The sequence below is a fragment of the Pistacia vera genome, unplaced genomic scaffold (genome assembly GCF_008641045.1).
Source record: "Pistacia vera cultivar Batoury unplaced genomic scaffold, PisVer_v2 Contig510, whole genome shotgun sequence".
NCBI classification, from domain to species: domain Eukaryota; kingdom Viridiplantae; phylum Streptophyta; class Magnoliopsida; order Sapindales; family Anacardiaceae; genus Pistacia; species Pistacia vera.
Genome location: NW_022196347.1, coordinates 170,487 through 193,700, shown reverse-complemented (window position 1 = coordinate 193,700; position 23,214 = coordinate 170,487). Strand labels below are relative to the sequence as shown.

At 37.0% G+C, this 23,214-nt stretch overlaps 1 pseudogene; it reads left to right on the top strand.

The window, feature by feature from the left end:
- Positions 1 to 13,025: 13,025 nt before the first annotated feature.
- On the top strand, positions 13,026 to 23,157 carry LOC116106260 (annotated as a pseudogene).
- The last annotated feature ends 57 nt before the right edge of the window (positions 23,158 to 23,214 follow it).

Below are 23,214 nucleotides of genomic sequence, written 5' to 3'. Positions count from 1 at the left end.
AACTTCCACTTATTGGTGCATAGCTCCTTAAGAAATTTTGCATACCTTGGCACTTGTTTAATTGCATCCAACAGAGGTATATTCACTTCCACCTTGCGAAACATCTCCAAATTTCTTTATCCTTCTCTTCTTTCTTTGACTTCGCAAATCTGCTAGGAAAAGGCAAAGTATAGACTGAAGTTGAATTGAAGGGTTGAATTACCTTTGTTTAGTTGTAGCCTTTCTTTCTCAATTTCATCTTTAATCTCTGCCTCCTTTGCTACACTTGGAATGTTCAGCTTTGGTTCTTCCACTTTCTTGCCACTTCTTAGCATCACTGTATTCACATTCTCCTTTGGATTCACCACTATTTGAGAAGGCAACTTTCCTCCAACTTGAGCCTCTAAACGACTTATAGCAGTTGCCATTTGACCCTCTGATTCTCCAGACTTTGAATACTAGATCTGGTATCTTGTTGAAACTGTTTGGATTCAAGCAAGGGACTTAACTATATCTTCCAGGGATGAGTTTGAACTCTGTGATGCAGTGTTGCTTCGGTTGAAAACCTTGTTGCTGTGTTTGTCTATTTTGGAGAAATATGTCCACCTCCTACTTGTCTATTTCCTCCATAACTGAAATTCGGATGATCTCCCAACCTGGATTGTACGTGTTGGAGTAAGGATCATGTTGCCTCGGTGGTCCAGAAAAGTTTCCTACTGTGGACTTTGTTCAGTCCCTTCCTCTTGAAGTGTTGGGCACCTGTCCGTTTGGTGTCCCATTGTCGAACATATCCCACAAGCTTTTACTTGTTGCGCATTCCCTACAGCCATTGTCTAACAAGAGAGGTAGACACATAATTGTTATTCAATGGAAGATGTACTTACCTCATTCACCTTTTTGGTTGGCGCATCATGTCTTGTACCAAATTGTTGGGAATTGGCAGCCATGTTTGAGATTACTGTTTGCGCTTCAGGATCTTATCTACCAATGCACCTCCACTTGCTGCATCTATCATATTTCTTTCCATAGGCAGAATCCTTCATAGAGATACTGAATTAGCAATTGATCACTTATCTGTGGTGAGGACAGCTTGCACATAGCTTCTTGATCGCTCCCAATTTCACAACGTCTCTCCATATATTGCCTTATCCCACATATCTCTTTCCTAATAGTGGCACTCTAGATGCTGGAAATATCTTTCTAAAAACATCCTTTTCATCTCATTCCATGTTGTGACTGTCCCCGATGGTAATAATAGAGCCAATCCTTTACATCATCCCCAACGAAAAAGGAAAAGCTCGCAACTTAATCTGCTCCTCTGTCACTCCAGTCGGTTTCATGCTTGAACAGACAACGTGAAACTCCTTTAGATGTTTATTTGGATCTTCACCTGCATGACCACGGAATGTAGGCAACAAGTGAATTAGACCAACTTAAGTTCAAAGCAACACTAAAGTAGGTGTATTGAATACACAAAGGCTGCTGATTAAAATCAGGGGCAGCCAACTCCTTTAATGTTCTGCCACGGCCATCTCTTCTCTATCTCTGAATCTGGATCACTGGATGAGCTGTGAGATGCTGAACCAAGGGCTATATTTAGATCGGAGATGAAGAATTGCTTGACGTGACTCTTTTCGCAACTTCCGTAAACTGCGTTCGATTTTTGGATCAAATTCCAACTCTCCTTCTAGTCTTGCTCGAATGTCGTTTTCTTTGAAATGGATACTTGCAGCACTCCTAGTTCAACCAAAATTTCTCTTAGGAACAATACTAAATAGTACTATTTTTTTTTCAAAACCTAAAATCACAATTAAACAAAATAAAATAAAAAAATTAAAAACAACTAAGCACTGATTAAAGAAAATCACAAAAAAAAAAAAAACAGATATATAAAAAAATCGACAAATACCACTCCCCGGCACCGGCGCCAAAATTTGTAGCGTGCCGAATGCACCAAATTAATTACCTTACTGACCTACTATTGAATTGTATAAAGGGCAACAAGGGTCGATCCCACAGGGAATGACTCGATTAATTTCTATATTCTAAAACAATAAAAACAACGAAACGCAAATTAAATTCTAATAGAAAACCTGCAACAGTAATGAAGGGGGGTTTGTAATCAAGCACAAAAGTAAAACAGAGAATAAAATATCAGGTTAACAATCACATCTCTTTCAAAATCCACTAAACATGCACTGAACATAAGTAACCGTACACTGTTCTATCTCATCATTATGAAACTACTGACCCTAGAAACAACAAGCTCTGTTCCCCGAATTCTCCCTTAGTTTGTCCACTACCGAAACAAGCTCTTCGAGTAGATCAACCCTTGACAACCTAGACAAGCTCTCTAAATTTAATTCAATGGCAGCCTTAGAATTAGGAGAATAGATTAATCTAAGCACAATCACGCAAGCTCGGATTATTTAACTTAGGTTATGTTATTCAAGACATAGACCGAAAACTTGTCCATAATCAGCTATCATCATGTGTCACTCGTTGAATAGAAAAGGGACAATTACGGATCACAATTCCTAATCTTAACAGGTAAATTCTGATTTAAACATTTAGCAGGCCAAACTAAATCACTCAACAAGACACAAACATTAAAATAGAATAACAAAACAATTCCATAAAAACGAGATTAGAACAATTTACTAGAGTCAGGTTACACCAATGACATGAAATTAGGCTTCAAAATCCCCTGACTGAAGAAGAAAATTGCCCACATCTTGATCTAGAACGCAAAAACTCTCCAAAATTAAAACTCTACTGTCCTCCCCCCGTTTAACCTAAAAACTTCTGATTAAAATACATGTGTTTTCCTTAATTCTTCCCCAAGAATCACGGAATTTCTTTCCTAGACGTTTCCTAGAAGATAGACTTCCAGATTTGATAAAACGATCAGATATGGATTCCAGATTCGTCTCCAGCTTGCACCAGGATTCTCGCAATGTAAAAGATCTTTTCGGGCTCCATCACTTCATAAACTTGTAGTCTAGGATGTGTAGATGAATTTGGGCTTTTGAGTCACCCGCTTTTGATATCCGACGCTCCAGTTAGGCCCATTTGAAGATTCGATGCTCAGCTAAGGAATCCTTCTGCGACTGATTCCAGGTCCGGTTTTGCAACAACACTGAAAACCCAAACGAACTCGGATTCTCACTAATAATACCTTCCTAAAAGCTTGATTTGTCTACTTAATTTCTCTGAAGACCACTTTGCAATGAGGAATCTATCTCCATGAAAACCTGTAAAACGCAGCACTGGTCGAATAACGAAAATCTGGAAAATCTGGAATTTCCTAATCTTTTACACTTACTTCCTAATCTATCCAACATGCCAAACTCACAAAATAAACTTAATCAATTCAAATAGGCATAATAACAAAAAACATAATATGGAAAGAATAAAATATATCAATTACACTCTTATCAGTTCTGCTATAAGGGTTTTGTAAACATGAGAAAGGTGTTGGCTTTTGATGGTTGCTTTCTGACGGGAAAGTATGGAGTACTTGTTGGTAGCCACTGCATAGGACGGGGAGAATCACATATATCCTGTTGCATGGTGTGTGGTTGACTCTAAGAATGACAAGTTTGTGGACTTGTTTTTTTCGGCAATTACATACGATGTGCCTGACAGTGATGATTTGTGCATAATATCCGATAGCACAACTATAAAGAAGGATTGCACTATTACCATCAAACACATCACGGATTCTGTATGAGGCACTTTGATGAGATAAAACAAAAGTTTGAGTGTTTGGCCTCCTCCAGACATACTACATGGCAGCAAAGCTTATCGGTTGATGAGTGTCGAGGAGCACTTCCAACAAATCCGAATCAAGGATGATGAGTTGCTAAGTATCTTGAGCATGATGTTGTTTCGAGGGATTGAGTAGAGCTTACTTTCCTGGAAAAGGTTTGATGTCATGACCACGAATATAGCAGAGTCATAAATTCGAGTTGTTAATAGAAAGAGAGTTTCCAATAGTTACACTTTTTGATGCATCCAAAGGATATTTTGTCACGGTGGTTCCATGAGCATCGTACGGAGTCAGATATTTTACTACAACCCTTGTTCCGTCACTGAAAATTATTGCGAGAACATATGGAACTGTCAAATGCACTGTTTTCCCTATCCTCTTAATGCTCAAGAGTTCACTGTGTGCGGCTATGGTCCGGATGCCCTAGTTAACCTTGTTAGTAAAACTTGCATTTGTTAATTGCTTGACATTCAACGTTTACCTTGTCCTCATGCACTACAGCACTGAAACCCAACGAACTGGATTTTGGTTCAAGATTTACATGGACTTTGCTCCCCTCTCTATATGGTAGATCACTACATGCTAGCTTATTCAGAAACGATATATCTGGTGCCTCTAGAAAGCGTGGGTAGTGCCGCCAGAGTGGCTGACTATCATCCATCCGCCATTCAGAAGATAGTAAAGGGGAAAAAGAGTTAAATGTATTCCATTAGCCTCTGATTCCCCGGAAGATGAATAAGTGCTCAATTTGCAAGCCACCTGGCCACAAAGACCCAGTTGCCAGAAGTACATCAATGCAATCCAGAAATTAGGTTCGAAGAAGGATGAAATTCAGGGAGTTGCGAAGGCCAACCGTTGATGAGTTATTGTTTTCAATTATTGATGTTTTAAATTTTTATTGTTACTTTAATAAATCGTTCTTTAATTTCTTGTTACAGCCGAAATCTAAATATTTGTTGGTGATTTTAGTTTGGAATTAGGTTGTCAAATTGAGGAGAAAGTATGGAATTAATATGTGTTGGTAATTTTAGTTTGTCAAAATTCAGGAGAAAAGCTGGAAAAGTATATATTGCCCATGATCGCTTAAGCGACCAAGTATATCGCTTAAGCGACCAAGTATATCGCTTAAGCGACAAAGGGTTTTTCAAACAGGATCGCTTAAGCGATCGTGCACCTGGGCAGATATTGATTCTACTAATCACATGATCGCTTAAGCGATCCAAATCGACCAAGACAAAAAGACAAGAATCGCTTAAGCGATATCACGGATCGCTTAAGCGATCATGCACCTGGGCAGATTTGATTCTGCCAATCACATAATCACTTAAGCAATCCACGATCGCTTAATCGACCAAGTGAAAAAGAAAAGAATCGCTTAAGCGATATCTACGATTGCTTAAGCAACCTTGTGTAAACAAAGTTCCTTTTAGTACGATCGCTTAATCGACCAATGAAAAATTTTAAAATTTAACAAATACACCCTCACCTTCCCACGATGCCAGATTCCGACCACCACCGATGGAATCCTACCGGGAAAGAGCGTTAGTACTCACAGCGGTCGAATCAAGTGGATAGGGTGTCGATATGACCTTTTCCAACCAAATCGACCACGGATGTGGCTGAAAAAGGCCAGATCACGGCCAGATCTGGCTGTTGACAGACGAAAAAGTCCACATCTGGTCGTCGTTTTCGGTCAACGATGCCCAAGATTTGGCCGTCATTGACTGTCAACGTCGGCCATTTCTTTAAAAGTCGATGACGACCAGATGTGGCCTTTTCCGGCCAGATCCATAGGGGATCTGGCCGGAAAATGTCACATCTATGAATTACCAGCCATTTCTGATTGTTTATAGCAATCGGTGGTAGCCGGAATCTAGGAAGTTGGGTTGGTGGGGGTGTATTTGTTAATTTTTAAACATTTTTAGGCGGTATTAATGAAATTAATTCACTTAATGGGTCTAAAATTAATTAAAAAAATACTAATATTTCCTAAATAATTAAACAAAGAAATATTTTGGGAATAGGATTTGTAATATTTATAGGAATATTCAACTAAACGCACCCTTTATGTTCTAAACAAAGAAGAATAACATATGTTCACTAGGATTCCATGGTTACCTTTGAAATATAATAATGGTCATGGTCCACTGAACGAATCGTAAACCCCATATGTTTAGCATAGACGTAAACATTCTACATCTTATATGTTTTATACTGACGTAAAAGAACTATATGTTTAATATAAATATAATAACGGTCATAGTCCACTGAACGAATCGTAAACCCTATACGTTTAGCACGTAAACATTCTGCATCTTATATGTTTCATACTGACGTAAAATAACTATATGTTTAATATAAATATAATAACGGTCATAGTCCACTGAACGAATCGTAAACCCTATATGTTTAGCATAGCGTTAATCGCTTAACCGATGCCCTGAAATATAATAAATAATATCCGAATACATAGGATCACTTAAGCGATCCTCTGTATTTACACAGTCGGTTAAGAGATCCGTCTGTATCGCTTAAGCGATTCTTTGCTTTTACTCATGGTCGCTTAAGCAATCGGTAATCGCTTAAGCGATCTAGTCCGCGGCAGATGCCCAGATCGAAAATCACTTAAGCGATCCATTTGTATCGCTTAAGCGATTTTTGTAAAAGACTCTTGGTCGCTTAAGCGATCTGAGATGGCTTAAGCGATCTTGTCCGAGGCAGAATGAATATCTGCCCAGATCTATGATCGCTTAAGCGATCTTATGTATCACTTAAACGATTCTTCCTAAAAGAGTCTTTGTCGCTTAAGCAATTTGGAATCGCTTAAGCGATCTTGGCCAAGACAGAATGAATCTGCCCAAATCTATGATCGCTTAAGCGATCTATTTGTATCGCTTAAGCGATTTTTGTAAAAGACTGTTGGTCGCTTAAGCGATCTGAGATTGCTTAAGCGATCTTGGCCAAGGCAGAATGAACATCTATCCAGATGGGTAATCGCTTAAGCGATGCTTCATAATAGACTCTTGGTCGCTTAAGCGATCTCAGATCGCTTAAGCGATCATATCTGGAAAAGTCTTGGTCGTTTAAGAGATATATGTGGTCAGTCATATACGTAATTTTTTGGTACCATGCCATTCTTTAAGTTAATTAATTTTAAAATGACTGTGATTGAGAAACATTTTTACCTCACTCATTTCCCTCCCAAATCCGAAAAGAATTTGTATCACAAAATTAAGTAATTTATATCAATCTAATTCATCACAAATCAAAATATAAGAGACATCAATGTAACCTGTTTATCAAAATAGGCATGGGATGTGGCAAATATCGAAATATTTGGACAAGCTAACCATTAGCCCCAATTATGGTGAATCAAATAATCATACCAGTATATCACACGTTGTAGTGATACACAAAATGAAACAAAACGCTAAAAAACTATTATCCAACTTAGGTGAAGCAAATGATCACACCATACATAGTAAATTCAAACTGCTAATGAGATATCTTATATGGACAAAAAAAAAAATATCCCCCAAATGTCAGATCCAATTCTTTACAATGATTCTGTAGGCACAAGGCTTTTGGCTGCCACAAGAAGAGCCACAACACAACGCGATATGGACTTGACTGCCTTTAATTTACTCTTTGATGCCAAAGAGTTTAATGTCACTAACACCTTTGCACAATCCCTTTATTGTAGATGCCTCCTCCTGCCAACCAGCCTTTGAGAAGTTTCCTCTCATTGTTTGCTAGGAACCTGTAAAATTATCCGGCACACACCTGCAGATGCGTCAACTTTTGTAAATAAAAAAAAAAACACGTAAAAAAGTTACAGAGTGGGTAGGTGAGAAGTTCACTCAGTCCGTCTCTTTCGGTAAAGCTCCATATAAGCATGATACCTGCAACTTCAGCACCACAACCCAAGTATCAACATCAACATCACATAAACTACAAAATTCCAAGTCCAACTTTCATACCTTTTGATTGGGTTCTACTCGCTCAAAACGGATCCATCTGCCCATGGAAGCAGTCGACAGCCTAGCCCTCCTGACAGTCTCTCATTGTTTCATCATTCAAGCCATCCATAGGGGTGTTGGTCATGTCGAACTCAATAAATTTCAGGGCATATGCCCCATATTCGGCAATAAAATAGGAAGAAGACATTAGCATTAGAATAAACTTACAGAACAATTATATTATGTAAGTTAGTTTTATACAAAGTTTACCTTGACTCATTTATTGGGCCGGTAGAGCGCTTAATTGGCCACTTTGGTTAGTACTTGATCACCCAAGCGTCCAAACATCCCGCTGTCATGCAATAGCCGCGGGAACAACCTAGACAGTGGTTTCAACTCGACCTCCAACTGCTTGTCTCGACAAATAGTTGGGTTGCAGTCAAGGATCTTCAGCAACCCCTCCTCTAGATGCGCGACGACTGCTATCCAGTGCATCTATTTGACGAGGATGATGCAGTACACTCTTTTAACAAAGGCCCAACCGTGGCCATATTTGGGCTGATCCCCCCGTATATACTGCATAATCCTATCATCAAAATGAAAATCATCAGGGATGCAGTCCAACGGTTGTGGGGCCAATCTTTTTCACTTCAGTCCTTTTGCTGCACCACTAGCAACGACATTTTTAATTAAAGTGCTATATGCCGAAACAAGCGTTTGGCCAAATGCCACATCAGTGATGGCACAGTCGGGAAACAATAGATCACCATTAGTAGTCTGTTGTAGCCTCATCAGTGCCAATATCTCATCGATGTGCTGCATCAAATAAAAACAACAAGATAAGTATGGAAAACATAGGCAAAAATAAGGAAAATTAAGCGAAAATAACTCACTGAGTCCTCAAACCACGTGCCCATCGTGAACAACTTCTCAAACCATTCTCGAGGATAATCCCTGTCTTACACTTTATATGAGCATTACTTCTTGATCCATTGTAATAGGCATAGAAGAGTTTTTTCTTTTCCTCTATTGGCCTATACACATCGACATTTGAGTCTATTTTCGCTTGCCCACTTCCTCCCCTTTCCTCCATTTTTACATCCCGCTTTCTTCGCCTCCCACTTCGCCCTCCTCCATTATCACCGCCCCACTTCCTCCACCAACCTCCTCAACCTCCTCCATTTCTGGTTCTTCCTCCATTTGTTTCTTAATTTTCTTCTTCTTTACGTGTGTCACTACCATGTAAGGCGATTTCACAAACTTGCTCTTTCGGCTCTCTCTTTTTAGCCCAGTTTGCACTTCAACCGCCTTTAATTCTCCACCAACTTCCTCCTCCATTGTACCAACTTTCTCTGCCAGCTTATCCACTTTCTCCTCCACCCTTTTCATGTGCTCTTTCATCTTGTCAAACCTGTCATAAACGGCTATTGTAAAACTTTCAAACAGGCTGTTTATGAGGTTAACCACCTTATTCTCCTGACGCCGATGTCTCGATAAAGCGGTACTTGTTATACTGGTTTGCTGAGGCATACGAACCTCTTCCTCCCTCTTCTCCTCCTCATCCTCGGGGCTCCCACCCATTGGAGCTTCAGCATCCTCGGCATCAACCATGTTGTCAAGCAGTGGCCCTGCAACTGCCGTCACATGCGTGACTCCTTTTAGGTCTCGCATCAGGCGGTCTATCCGTTCATCCCTTTCATCCTCTAATGCTTTAAAAGATGTGACATAATCCTCTTCCGCTTCATCCCCAGTAGCGGTGAGAAAGGGACAGATGACTCCCTGCAATAAGAAACAAAATCAATCATATTGAAGCGACATTTTAAAGCAACTGCATATTCAAAAGCTTAATCCTTTAATCTTACCCTAGCCACTTCAATCTTAATGTCTATTTGGTCGTAGTCCCAATGGGTACACCTCTCGACATGCCACCGCAACATCCTAGGAAATTGTTGTTGCACATCCAAACTGTTGCGCATCCCCTCACCCTAAGCGAAGACAGGGATGGCCTCATACATCCAAGCCTACATTGTAAAAAAACAGTCCATATCATAATTCAAACACATATATCATAAAAAAAATAACAAAAAGCTATTAATATTTACCTGCATTGCCCATGGGAAGCCAAACAAATTGTAGGTGCTTGGTTTATCCTTCCCGACCCATTGGGACTACTTTAACGCCATGTCTACTTTTTTCAGGTTGTTGATGGTTTGCTCAAATGATATCTGTCCCCACGGATCAGAATTAAAGAACTCCAAGTCGCTTGCAAACAACAACCAATCATTCTTAACAGCTTTTGTTGAGTCACCAGCCAATAAGATTGAATGTAAAAACAATAGCAAGCATATTTTTATCTTCTCCCCATCATTAAAACGAACTATTTCTAGCCTCTCCTCTAAAACGTGTCCTGTAATAGATTTTGCCCCGTGTAAAACCTTCTTACGAAACCTTTTGGCTCCCGGACTCGTCCTTATTGCATCTGCCTCTGCCTTATCTAGCATTTCCCCACATCCTAAGCCCGTCACCAAGGCATACTCCATCATCCCAAACCGTAGTGGCTTTCCGTCTACCACGAACCACATTTCTTTTTCTTTTTTATTGCATTTTACTGAGTGTAGCAACATGTAATGCACTCTCTGCCCCCAAAATGCCTTTTTCCAATTTGTTCTGATTCTTAAAGACTGACCGAAACAAGTCTGACGTAAATCTCTTACACCATGCCTCATTCCAGCTAAAATGTCCCTTATTCTGTCAAAAACATCCCAATTCGACCTCACTGTCACCCTTGCAGGGAAGTAGGGCACCTTCTCACTTATAAGCTCCAACTTGTAGTCTCTACAGTTTACGGTCCGCACCATTGATATAAACAAAATGTCAGCAACAAAAATAAACCAAAACAACTAATAAACAAAATATCAGCAACAAAAAATTACCACTGTAGTCACTTAAGTGATTTCGGATCGCTTAAGAGATCTTGACTCTGCCTCGTGCAAGATCGCTTAAGCGATCTGAAATCGCTTAAGCGACCAAGAGTAAACTGAAAGAATCTCTTAAGCAATACAAAAAATCGCCTAAGCAATCTTATATCTATGATTCTGCCTCGACAAGATCGCTTAAGCGACTAAGAGTAAACTGAATCAATCGCTTAAGCGATCGCAATTCCAAGAGTAAACTGAATCAATCGCTTAAGTGATCATGAGTAAAAGAGATTAATTGCGATCGCTTAAGCGACAGTACAAGCAATATTCCCAAAACATTTACGTACCCTTTCTTTGCCGGACTCCTCCCCGTCGCCTGAATCCTAGGACGACTCCTCTTGGCCTGAATTCTTGTCGGACTCCTCCTCTTGGCCTGAATTCTGGCCTAACTCCTCGTCTTCAGAACCGTTTGTCGATTCTTCCCTCTATTCTTGTGCGGCCATCATCTCCTCTGCCTGTGGACCACCTTCACTGATCGGATGATCCACCGGAGCAGCCATTGAACTGCTTGCGCCACTGGAATCTAGGATTTGAAGTGGCGTTGGGTTTTCCTCCTCATTGTGAGTGTCAGCCATGGTTTTGGATTGAATTTGGTGTCAAAGTTTGCAGTTTCGATCGGAAATGTGGACTGTATCGCCGTAAATTGTACAGATTCTATTTAGGGTTCAAGAAATCAATTTTAGGGTTCAAGAAATCGATCAAAAATTACGACTATATCACCGAAAATCCTGACTGTATTCCGTTTAGGGTTCAAGAAATTGATTTTAGGGTGAAATTTACAGGTTCGATCGGAAAAATCGCAGTGTCTCCCTTTGGTTCAAGAAATCGCTTTTGCCCTAATGATTTCGATTAGCAAGTAATGGTGGGGCTTGTTTTGATAAATTTCAAATTTTAAAAACTTTCATTATTTATATTTGGCCCACATGTTTAATCTTTTCATTTAACCCATTTTACGTGTTTAATTAATCCTAACTATGCCGCGTCATCTTCTCTAAATTAAAAAAAATGAAAATATTTTCAAGGCCCATTTTCTTAAATCGAAACTTGGGATGATCGGGCAGCTAAATTTTCTCCTTACCTCATTGGTGAAGTTGAACTAATGTTTGAGTATACTGGTAATGGTGAATTAAGAGACCACCTTAGCAAGCCTTAAAATCAGTGTTCTGAAAACCGGATCGGTCGGTCGGACTGCTCTGATTGGTGATTGGCGCCTTCTCTGGTCCAGGTTACCATTTTTAACTATTCACAAAATCCCTAATTTGATCGTCATTGACAATGGGCTACCAAGTGCGGGTTAGAGGGGTCTTGTAGAGTGGAGGCCATGGTTCAAGGGGTGGTGTTGATTAAATTTTGGAAGCCGAAGTTCGCCAAAATTTGGCCGAAAAAATCAACCAATACACAGTTCACGGCCAACGAACAGGGGCTACTAAATGCCAAGGTTAGATGAGTTTTGTAGAGTGGAGGCCAGTGGTTTAGGTGGTGGTGTCATGTTCAATTTTGGACGTCAAAATTAGTTGCAATTGGTCAGAAAAATCAATCCATCACGACGGTGTTCGAGAGTCATGGCCGGCTATGGGGGCTAACAAGTTATGGAATTGAGGGGTTTTGTAGAGTGGAGGACGTGTTCAGGTGGTGATGTCGAATTAAAATTTGGCTATTAGAATCAACCATAATTTGGTCGAAAATCAATTGTTGATCACATGAGTGTATTTACTAGATTTCAGACCTATAAAAACTCTTGCGTAGTTTTTAAGAGTGTGTTTATAATATAACTATATTAGATCCAAGTTAGACCATTGGTTTAACCGATCGAACTGGGCAACCCTGAGACCAGCCCCTTGGTCGAGAGACACTCCAAGTCGGTTTCAGAACCTTCTTAAAATATCGAAAATGCGGTGTTAGTTACGCGTGTTTGCCATAACCAAAACCGTGTGAATTAAGCAGAATATTCCCGTTCCCAAATTTAGCAAACCTCCAACGCCACGACGATCTCATTTTATCACCACGCCTTATATTTATATTATACTTATCGCAATAACTACTTAACTTCTCTCAGCTCCACAACAAATTCAGGTTCTTTCACTAACAAAGAATGAGCCTCACCTTGTGTGGAAGTGCTTCTGCAAGTGCTTTAATGGCGTTTCACGGGAGTGAATGATGGGTAAGGCCATCAAATTCATGTTAAACAACTCCTAGGAGGGATACAATCCTTTGCAGTTCGTTTGTAATTTTAAATGGTTAATTTTGATTTGTTAAATTGAATTATGAGTTCTAAACTTGACCTAATTTTTACAGTGCTTGTGTGGACTATCCGAACCGGATATTATATACAACTAATTCTTGGAAGCTGCTTACTTATCTTCTCCTTCGTGCTTCTCTCGTCCAACCAAGCCTTTGAAAGTTGTAATTGCTGGTGCAGGTGGCGTGTTTTTCCTTTTATCTCACCAGTTCATGTTTTAGAATCCTCGTGCTTTATGTTTGGAAATTTCAAAATTATGAATAAAACGTATTTTTCTAATAGCAATATTCAGTGAAATTAAAGCAAATATTCCGAAAACCATGTTGTAAGTAATCAAAACAAATGATTTCATTTCAGACATTTTGTACTTTTTAAGATTCTGATGGATTATTTTCCCCGGCTAACTGTTAGTAGATTTAGTTGTCTTCAGAGTTTACTACAAATCTTAAACTCCATTTCACTACTGTAACACTATATGGCTTGGCTTGTTTTTCTGTTTCCAGGCTAACGGAAGCATATGTCTTAATGGCAAAGTTATGGGGTTTTCCCAAACTGTAGATGAGCTGCATAGAAATGAGGGAGTATATTTATGGTTGTGCTGACTATTTTTTTTATGAAAAGTGCTCATAATTTAGTGTAAGCATGTCAAGGGAGCAGGTTCCCTAATCTTTTTGAATCTTGGTCTCTGTTTTCCTTTGGTCAAACTCTTTCAAAGATGCACCCAGAAAGTCAGCTAGTCTGAAGTGAAAGTTCTGTTATCTCTTATAGTGTTTCCTCTATGGGAAGAAGTTAAAGATCAGAAATACTGCTATAAAATAGGCCACCCTGTAAGATAGTTTTAACAACTTTAATAATGACAAACACCCGATTTCAAATAGGATATGAACTTATGCGCATTTACACATTGAAGTTTTGACTTATGAATTAAACCATTATGTGAAAAGTTCCTTGGCTTTGTGTTGACTCCACAAATGTCAGAAATTAGAATATTGACATAAAGTACATTGGTTAACTTGATAGAACACTCTACAATTAGAGTGAGCTGGCCACCTAAAGATAATGTTTCTTCCACCTAGTCAATTTGTTCTTTTGGGTTTGAATAATTGAATGCAGCACTGAAATTATATTCAAAGTAGAACCAAAGGCACTCAAATCAATGAAAGAGCACCAGTCTGCATACCCATTGTATTCCCAAGATTAGCAAAACTAAAGTTCCATACTGGAACTAACTCATCTTAGTCAATCTGTCTTCTGAACAAGTTTGCTTCAAGACAGAATATTCACTTTGGTCTCTTCTCTGTGAGGCCTATCTCCTCAGCAGATAAATTAAAACCCCTGTGGTCACCATTAATTTTTTTCCCAATATGTACTATGGGAAGCACTGATCTTTGAATCTTTAACAACAGGTTTTCTAAATTTGCTTTTGGACAGTGCAATTTGAGCATCCAAGACAATCTTTTGACACAGTCCTCTGTTATCTCGTGACACTTTACCAAAAGCTTTTACACTACTGTAACTAAAATAAACTTTCATCTTTCCCATTTATCTTTTAAAAGTTTCTCTTATTTATGTTATAATGAAACTCTAATTTCCAAAATATTGCAGGTCTGGCTGGTTTTCAACTGCAAAATATCTGGCAGATGCAGGTCACCGACCTTTGTTACTAGAACAAGAGAGTGTTCTAGGTGGAAAGGTTTTTGTGTTGCTTTATCTTTACCACTTCCCAATTAGTTGACCGCCAAACTAAAGATATATATGTTACTTTCTGTTGATTTCTTAGTCTTTGTTAACTTCTAGAAACTTACAAAAGCTTGTAGTTAGTGATTAGAGAGAGGTCATTTTTCAGCATCATTGACAATAGGCGTTTTCATATGGATGATAATCTGGAAGTTTTTAATTCTGGTTGATATTGTGGCATGAGTACTTTTCTGTTTCTAGGAGCATGGATTGCACAATTGCATGATAATTTTTGTTTCCATCTTGATATCCATATGTAATGCGGGTCTTATCTTTTCAATTTCTTTGTCATTCCCATTAAACTTGTTCTTTTCCTTATAGGTAGCTGGCCTGGAAAGATGATGATGGGACGGTATGAGACAGGCCGCTATATTTGTGAGTTGATATAGTTTCTTATATACTTAGTTAATTTTTATTTATTTTTATTTTTTTATTATATATTAGTTCGTGATGCTACAACATTATTTTCTATTAACCATCATTCCTAAGTTCTACTGCATTTTTTACTCGGATAAATTATGTAAGTTTAGAAACTAATTCTTGTTGCTGATTTCTTTGTTGTTTGACTCAACAACTTCATTATTGTCTTCTAGTGATTGTTGTTTTGATGTTATGAATGTCTTAATAAGTTCTGATGCACTTCACTTCGTAGTGATGATCTAGTGGTATCTTTTACCTTATGCAGTTTTTTGAATGTTCCATAACAAACTTTGACGAAGTCACCTTTTTGTCTTTTCCTTTCTTAAAGTAGGGCTAATCTTATGCATTTCCTTTTAATTGATAAATATTTTCTTTTCTTGCTGGCAAGTTGGGCTTACCAAATATACAGAACCTGTTCGGAGAACTTGGTATCAATGATCGATTGCAGTGGAAGGAGCACTCAATGATATTTGCAATCCAAACAAGCCAGGAGAATTCAGCCGATTTGATTTTCCTGAGTTCTGCCAGCTCCTGTAAAGGTTAGATACTTGTACCCACCTAAAGAAAAAAGGAAACTTCTGACCATTTTTAATTGAAGTTATGTTCTGCTTCTTCTTAAAAAAGTATGTGCTCTTTACGTAGATTTGGAAATGCATGTTAAGAACCAAGATTGGAAACAAAGAGTAAATTGGCTTGTTGGTTTATGTACTTATTACCTGATAAATATTTGAACACAGTTCAATTCTTCTACCACCATGTCTGACATGGTGGCCCCATAATCATATATGTATAGAAAAAAACATGTTACTAATTCATTAAATTGTTATTGTAAAGGTGAACTGGAAGTTTAACTTAGGAACATAGATTTACAAGTTAAAGCTTATCATTAAACAAGGAATGAAGAATTCTGCGCAATCAGCCCTACCAATCTCATGAATAGAGAAGAAGAATACTGAATTGAAGGGTTCATCACTATCTTTGTAGTTGTACAACTTCAATGCTAACTTTTGGTTGTTAATGTCATTTATATATATATATTTTTTTTTTTTTCAAAAGTTAAATTCTTCAATTTTCCACAATTTTGCAGTATATTTTCCAGAGTTTACATATTATCTCTCTTCGTTTTTTTAGATGGAATTTCTTCCCTTATGCAACACATTTAATGCTTATCATTTGACTCTACATTTTGAATGAACTGTAAGGAATAGGGGCGATTTTAAGGAATAATGAAATGTTGACTTGGCCCGAGAAAGTCAAGTTTGCGTTGGACTTCTTCCTGCATCTTGGTGGACAAGCTTATGTTTGAAGCCCAAGATGGTTTAACTGTTAAGGAGTGGATGATAAAGCAGGTACGTGGTAATTTGATTGCCATTATTATGTGCATACAGGAGTAAGTAACGCATTTCACTTGGTTAGCATATGACTCATTCATGCCTTGTTATTGAAACTTTAGCTAAGAGAATATTTGGTATCTTAGATCTTACCTGATGTTTTGATCATTAAAGTTTTAGAAACTTGACAATTCTGCTTGTTAGTGGTATAGTCTTTCAGGACTTTATTGTGGCATATGATACCTGTTAGACACTCAAAAATATTCTGTGTTGCTTGTGAAATTGCAAGATATTGACGTTAGTTTGTAGGCATGGCCCTCATACTTCACTTTTAGAACACTGACCAAATACGACATAAATGTGTATGTATGCACAATGTGTCTGTGACTGTATCTACAATTGACATTGCTTTGTCTTTGACTAAAGAAGAATTATCTTACCGACAAAGAGATCCTAGGTGTTGTTAGTTGAGGCTTGTGTACTAGTGTTAGTGAAATCACTCTTGAGTGTTGATGCAACCTCAAATTTCAACTGTCTGAAAGAACCTGCACAAACTTCCAGAATACTAAAAACTGACGAAATTGGGAAAACTTTATTCTTGGAAGAGTATAAGTAAAGAATTTGAAGTACTCCAAAATTTGTGGCATTGTGGGCTGTTGAATTCTCTCTCTTGTTGGTGTTTATATTGCACAGTTTACGCAAGATTTTGAGCTATTGTGAAGATCAACTCTCTTGCAGTGGAAATCTAGTCCACTTCTGTATCTTTTTCTCTTTTTCAGTATACTGGTGTTTCTATAAAAAAGAAAAAAAAAAAAAAAAAAAAAAAATACCTCCAAATATAGTCTAAATTCATGGAATAATTTCCCGTAGAAAACTTTATTGATTGTTGTGCTCTTGAAAGTTGTTAAAACTTTATTTATGTGGGTGCCCTACCTATTAAATCTAGACTTTTGGGATTTTTGAGTCTACAGCAGGGTATCGTATCAATTTGACCTGGATGTTTTACCTCTACTTTAGATTAAACCATGAAATGTGTTTGAACACAAATTTGTTTTGTGGTCACTACCTTTTTTTTTTTTTTTTTTTTTTTTAATGTTTGGGATTAATTCACTAGTACTTTTTATAACCAGTCCAACCTAGGTTTATATATAATCAGCTTCTGAGTTGAGTTGGTTATTTTGTATCGTTCATGTTAAATTTATTGAATGCTAGTGCAAACTACAAATTTAGCAAGGAACATGTATATTAGCTCGAGTTGAGTTCTGTATTCTCTATCTTCAAAGTTAAATTTTCAGAATGCTTTGTGCTTGTGAATTTGCATAAAACTTCGCAGATATTCAAGCTGAATGATTGACTAATTGTTTTGTCTTTTAAACTTTAGGGAGTACCTGAGGCGTGACGACAGAGTGTTTATTGCCATGTCAAGGCACTAAATTTATTAACCCTGATGAATTGTCATGCAATGTGTATTGATTGCTTTAAATCGATTTCTTCAGGTACAGTATCCTCTTTGTTTTCTTAAATTTTTTTCTAATCTCTTGATTGTCCACCAGAAACTTTATACTAACATCTATATCAAAATAATTTAAATGACCTTTGGTAAGTCTGGCTGGCGATCTAATGTTGGATTAGTGTATAGATGTAAAACTGAACATATCAAGTAACATATCACTTCTATTTTGTTTACCATGACCAAATTTACTCTCAAACATTTTTCTGCTTTCTTTGTGTTTGAAAGGTTTTGGGTATTTGGTAGCATTTTGCGGAAATGATTTCTCATTTTCAAAGTCTAGAACACGGGGACAATGTGTTGATTAACAAATTTTAGAAAAAGTTTTCATAAACACAAATCATTTTCTAACTTTTGTAAAGGAAATGACAAAACACTTATCTTGTTTTCACCATTTTCATGATTTTTTTGTGAATAACCATAAAACATTTTCGAGCTTTTGAATTCTTATTAATATTTAATTTTTTTTCACTATTAGGTAATTTAATAAGTTATTCTAGTAATAATATATCGAAAACATATTTTTTTCCTTCTAAAGAACTCTTTTGACACCTTTGCACTATTTTCATTCATAATACTGTCTTTTGAGAATGATACTACACATTCTCAAAATTTGAAAATAGACGTTCAATTTCTTGTTTCTATTTTTTCAAATTAATTTTATAAAATAATACCGAACAACTACTTAGAACCACGTGTTTTGATTACCCTTATTGAACTGTAATATTGTGGCATCCGCCATGTGTGTATATATAACCGCTGTTTAGTCCTCTGTACATTTTTATTTTTTCTTAATTTATTTTAGCTAGAGAAAATATACACATACACACACATGTACCTCATTTGCTACCTTATACTTCTTTATAGACCATCTACATAATAATTACTTTCCATTTTACAAGACCGATATCAATTGAATATAAATCAATGTTCCCTTTTTATTTAAAGAATGCTTCATTCTCCTCTTAATTCTATTTTAGATTGACATAGGTAGAATAATCGTGGGTCTTTTATCAAATTAAGTGAATTACTTTTCTCTACTTTGTTTTACTATCTGATCAAGTCAATCGAGACCTAATTTAGTTTTCTCATGAAACACTAACATGTTGTTGTGAGTATTATGTGTGTTTTGGTTGTATTTGTGCATATGAATATAGGTATAATGTGAATAAGCTTGTTGTTGATATACTATTGGATATACGTTTCCAGTTATTTATACTTAATATACATAACGAACTTCTGTAGAGAATGGCTGATTCAGAATATATTTTATTATGTTTAACAGAGAAAGCATGGTTCCAAGATGGCATTCTTGATGGTAGTCCCCCAGAGAGACTTTGCATGCCGATTGTTAATCACATTCAGTCACTAGTGGTGAAGTGCGACTAATTCTCGGATACAGAATTGAGCTGATAGTAATGGAACTGTGAGATTTCTTACTAACTAGCGGGGAGAGTATTGAAGGAGATGTTTATGTATTGCCACTCCAGGTATACTATATATTTTCTTAACTATAGTTTGTACTTATATATACATATTTCACTAATTGGGACTATGGATCTTGTTTTATTCAGTTGACATCCTAAAGCTTCTTTTCTGAAAATTGAAAAGAGATGCTGTACTTCAAAAGATTGGAGAAATTGGTTGGAGTTCCAGTTATCAATGTTCACATTGGTTAGTGTGGAACTCTTTGTTTTGTCTGAAATAATATATAGTAACCCTCATTCATGGCATGATTGAATTAGAAAGTCTATTGAAACTGACTTCTCTGTTTAAATGGTTGGCTGGAACTTTGATAAATGGAAAAGAATAGTTGATAAGATGTGAGTTTTTCTTGTAATCCTTAAAATGGTCTCCCTCCAAAGTACTGGTGTAACATAGGGAAAGTTGCATTTTTTTGTCATATCACTAGTTTTATCATTCTTTGTTCAATATTTGAAAATGCAGTACTGAGGTAACATGGGAAAATCATATTACTAACTTGTCCTATCATCACGCATTTTATCAATGTCTTTGTTCAAATGTCTGTCCGTGAATTCCCTTAAATGAAAGGTAGTTGATAGAAAGTGAAAATTTATTTCAAGCTTTAAAATGTTCTGAAAATGCAACTATTTAGGTAAATGGGGAAATTCATATGAATTGCTCTTTTATTATTAATTCATCACTCTTTTTCTTCATTTATTTACTTTCAATTTCATTATCATTTGCTGCTAATTAACTGATTGACAAATGAATACTCATTCCTTCTTTGAACAGTCAATTGGATTCTTTCGTATGTAATCGGCTATCTTTGGGATTGTTGGCAACTTCATTCTATAGTTAGTCATTAGTGAGAGCTAAATCATGAGTCCAGTGTTAACTATACAGATATTTTTCATCTGCAGGTTACAGGAAACTGAAAAACACATATGATCATCTACTCTTCAGCAGGTCCTGCTCTAGTTAATGCTAATCCAGTGCTGTTTGTGCAATAGTCATTAGCGATTCAATGCAGATTGGTTTACAAAGCTAATAGTATTGACTATCTTAATGCCTTTTAGGTTGCCCATGGTTGAAGAAGATTTTTTTCTTTAGCTTCTGCTTGATGTTATCTTACGTATCTAGTAATATTGCTTTTTGGTCTGTATTGAGTTTCACTGTGCGTCTCCTTTTACAGAAGTCCTCTATTGAGTGTGTACGCTGACATGTCTGTACACGTAAGGTAAAGTTCTATTTATTGATCCCTGTTGGCTATTTTTCTCTCCTTGTTGAACGCATGTATATTAAACCACAGCTTTTTTGTTGCTGTACCTTTAATATTCATTATTCTACCCTACACCCTACCCTTGATTAGTGGGAAACAACATAAACTTTTAAATTTTGACCTGGTAATGGTCAGCTTTTGCTTAACATATTGCAAGCATGGGTAGCTGTGCTGGTTAGGCACCACATGAAGACTACCCTGTATGTTTAATATTTAGGAAAAAATGGATATTGCCAGTTAATTGTATGCTCTTCTCTGTTGAATATGTTGGACAGTATATAAGTCGATGTCTATCTTTTTACCAGTTTTCTTATTCAAAGTACAGACCACCTGCATTAACTGCATCTTTCTTTGATTATGCATAAAGTGGTTAATTCCGATTCCTTGTTTTTGTAGGAATATTACAACCCTAACCAATCCATGCTGGAGTTAGTTTTTGCCCCTGCTGAAGAATGGATCTCATGCAGTGACTCAGAAATAATTGATGCACAATGAAGGAGCTTGCTAAACTCTTTCCTGACGAAATTTCTGCTGATCAAAGCAAAGCAAAAATTGTGAGTACCATGTTGTAAAAACACCAAGGTTAGATGGCCAACCTTTTAAACATTTCTGTAATTTCAAAGGTTCCAATCCTAGATTTATTTAACATAGTAAGTTTTGTTGATGCAACAAATTACCTTCAATATCACTTGAATTTGTGACATCCGCATGGATTGGGAAAGAGAATTTCTGATTGGGTGATTGTGACATCCCACATTACTTGTGAAGTCTCTGATGTTAATAGGGTGAAGTTGCTTACATCTTTAAAACACATGTTGGGTTATAAAAGCTCAACAAAAAACTGCACAGTTCTTTTAGTGCGAAATAACTCTTGAGATTAAAGTAGACTGTCTTGTAAATTGTGAGTATGATATATGGCATTAAGGCCAATCCCGATCGAAGTGTCGGTGGGTGTGAACAAGTTTCTCTAAGGTATTACAAGCAAGGACCCTGGATAGCAAGAGGGCTTGATTGTGACAAAATAAATCAGCCAGGAAGAGAACTTTTGATTTTTTAAGGGAGCAAGTTGCTTGCATATCAGAAAGTGTGTGACATGCAAAAAAATCTCCGAGGGTCTTCCAAGCAAGGAGGTGGGGTTGCAAGAGGGTTTGATTGTGATATCATACATCAGCCGAAGAGAAGTTTTTTTTTATTTCTTTGGGATGAAGTTGCTTGCATATGCAATACATGTTTGGGTAATAAAATCCAAAAACAAAGTCTTGTGGATCTTGACTGCAGAATGATGTTGGATTCAAATTAACATTATCGAACATAGTTTGGCTCATAGTAGATAGTTAATTAAACCCAGTTGGATGTGGAGGTGATGTGCAAAGAAACTTTTGAAGGTCTTGCAAGCAAAGACACTCTTTGGTCCCTAGTAAGGTGGTTGTACATCCCTTAGTGCCTGGGAATGAGAAGTTCTTGATGTTTATAAGGGGTGAAATTGATTACATTTGTAAGCATTTAAGACACATAAGATGAAAGTGGACGATCTCTTGCATATTGTTTATGCCATGATAGAAGCGGCTATGGTCATCTAGTGCTGGACAACAGACAGCAGTCTAATTTGATTTTTCAACTTAATTCAAAATTTGTCAATCCTGCCTAGTACTTTTCACTACTATATATTGTTTAACCTTTAGCAAATGCTTCTACATGTAGTGTCATAACGATTGTCAATAACTACATCAACGATTTCCATTCTTGTACTTCATTTGATTTGTCCATTTTCAAAGCCTAACTTATTATTTCAGGTCTGTGTACAAGACTGTCCCAAATTGTGAACCTTGTCGTCCCTTACAAAGATCTCCAATAGAGGGATTCTATTTAGCTGGGGATTACACAAAACAGAAGTATCTGGCTTCGATGGAAGGTGCAGTGTTGTCAGGAAAGCTTTGTGCTCAAGCTATCATACAGGTACATTTTGTCCAGTCAAAACGTTTATTATCTGCTGTCTTTCATTACCACAATTTCTTCCTTAAAAATGGCCTTAGCAGAATTTTTTTGTGAGAAAGCTCAAACTAAGCAAAACTGTTTTAGCATTGAGGGGGGAGCGCACAAGGTATTGATTGTTAGTGTAAGGTTAAATGAATATAGTTGATAGGAATATGAAAGATTTGAAAAGTAGATAAGTAAAATGAAGCACAGGTAGAGTTCTATGTCTAGTTTGGTTATGTGGTCAGCCCTAATTTATAGAAATATGCAGGATTTTGAGCTGCTTGTTGCACGACCAAAAGGAAGATTGGCTGAGGCAAGCATTCGCTAAATGCCCTTTAATTGGAGGCAAAATTGTTGAAAGATTGAGTGACGATTGTATATCAATTGTAATTAACATATAATGATAGAGATATCATTTTTTAACTTATAAAAAAGAAGAACACAGGAAGAACTTGTCGATTCTTTAATAGTGAATCTATTTCTCCAAATGAAGCATTTCATGTTTTCTCTCTGATTTTAAGTAATGATCATTTGGAGTATAATATCATTGCCTTGAGAGAAGAGAGATG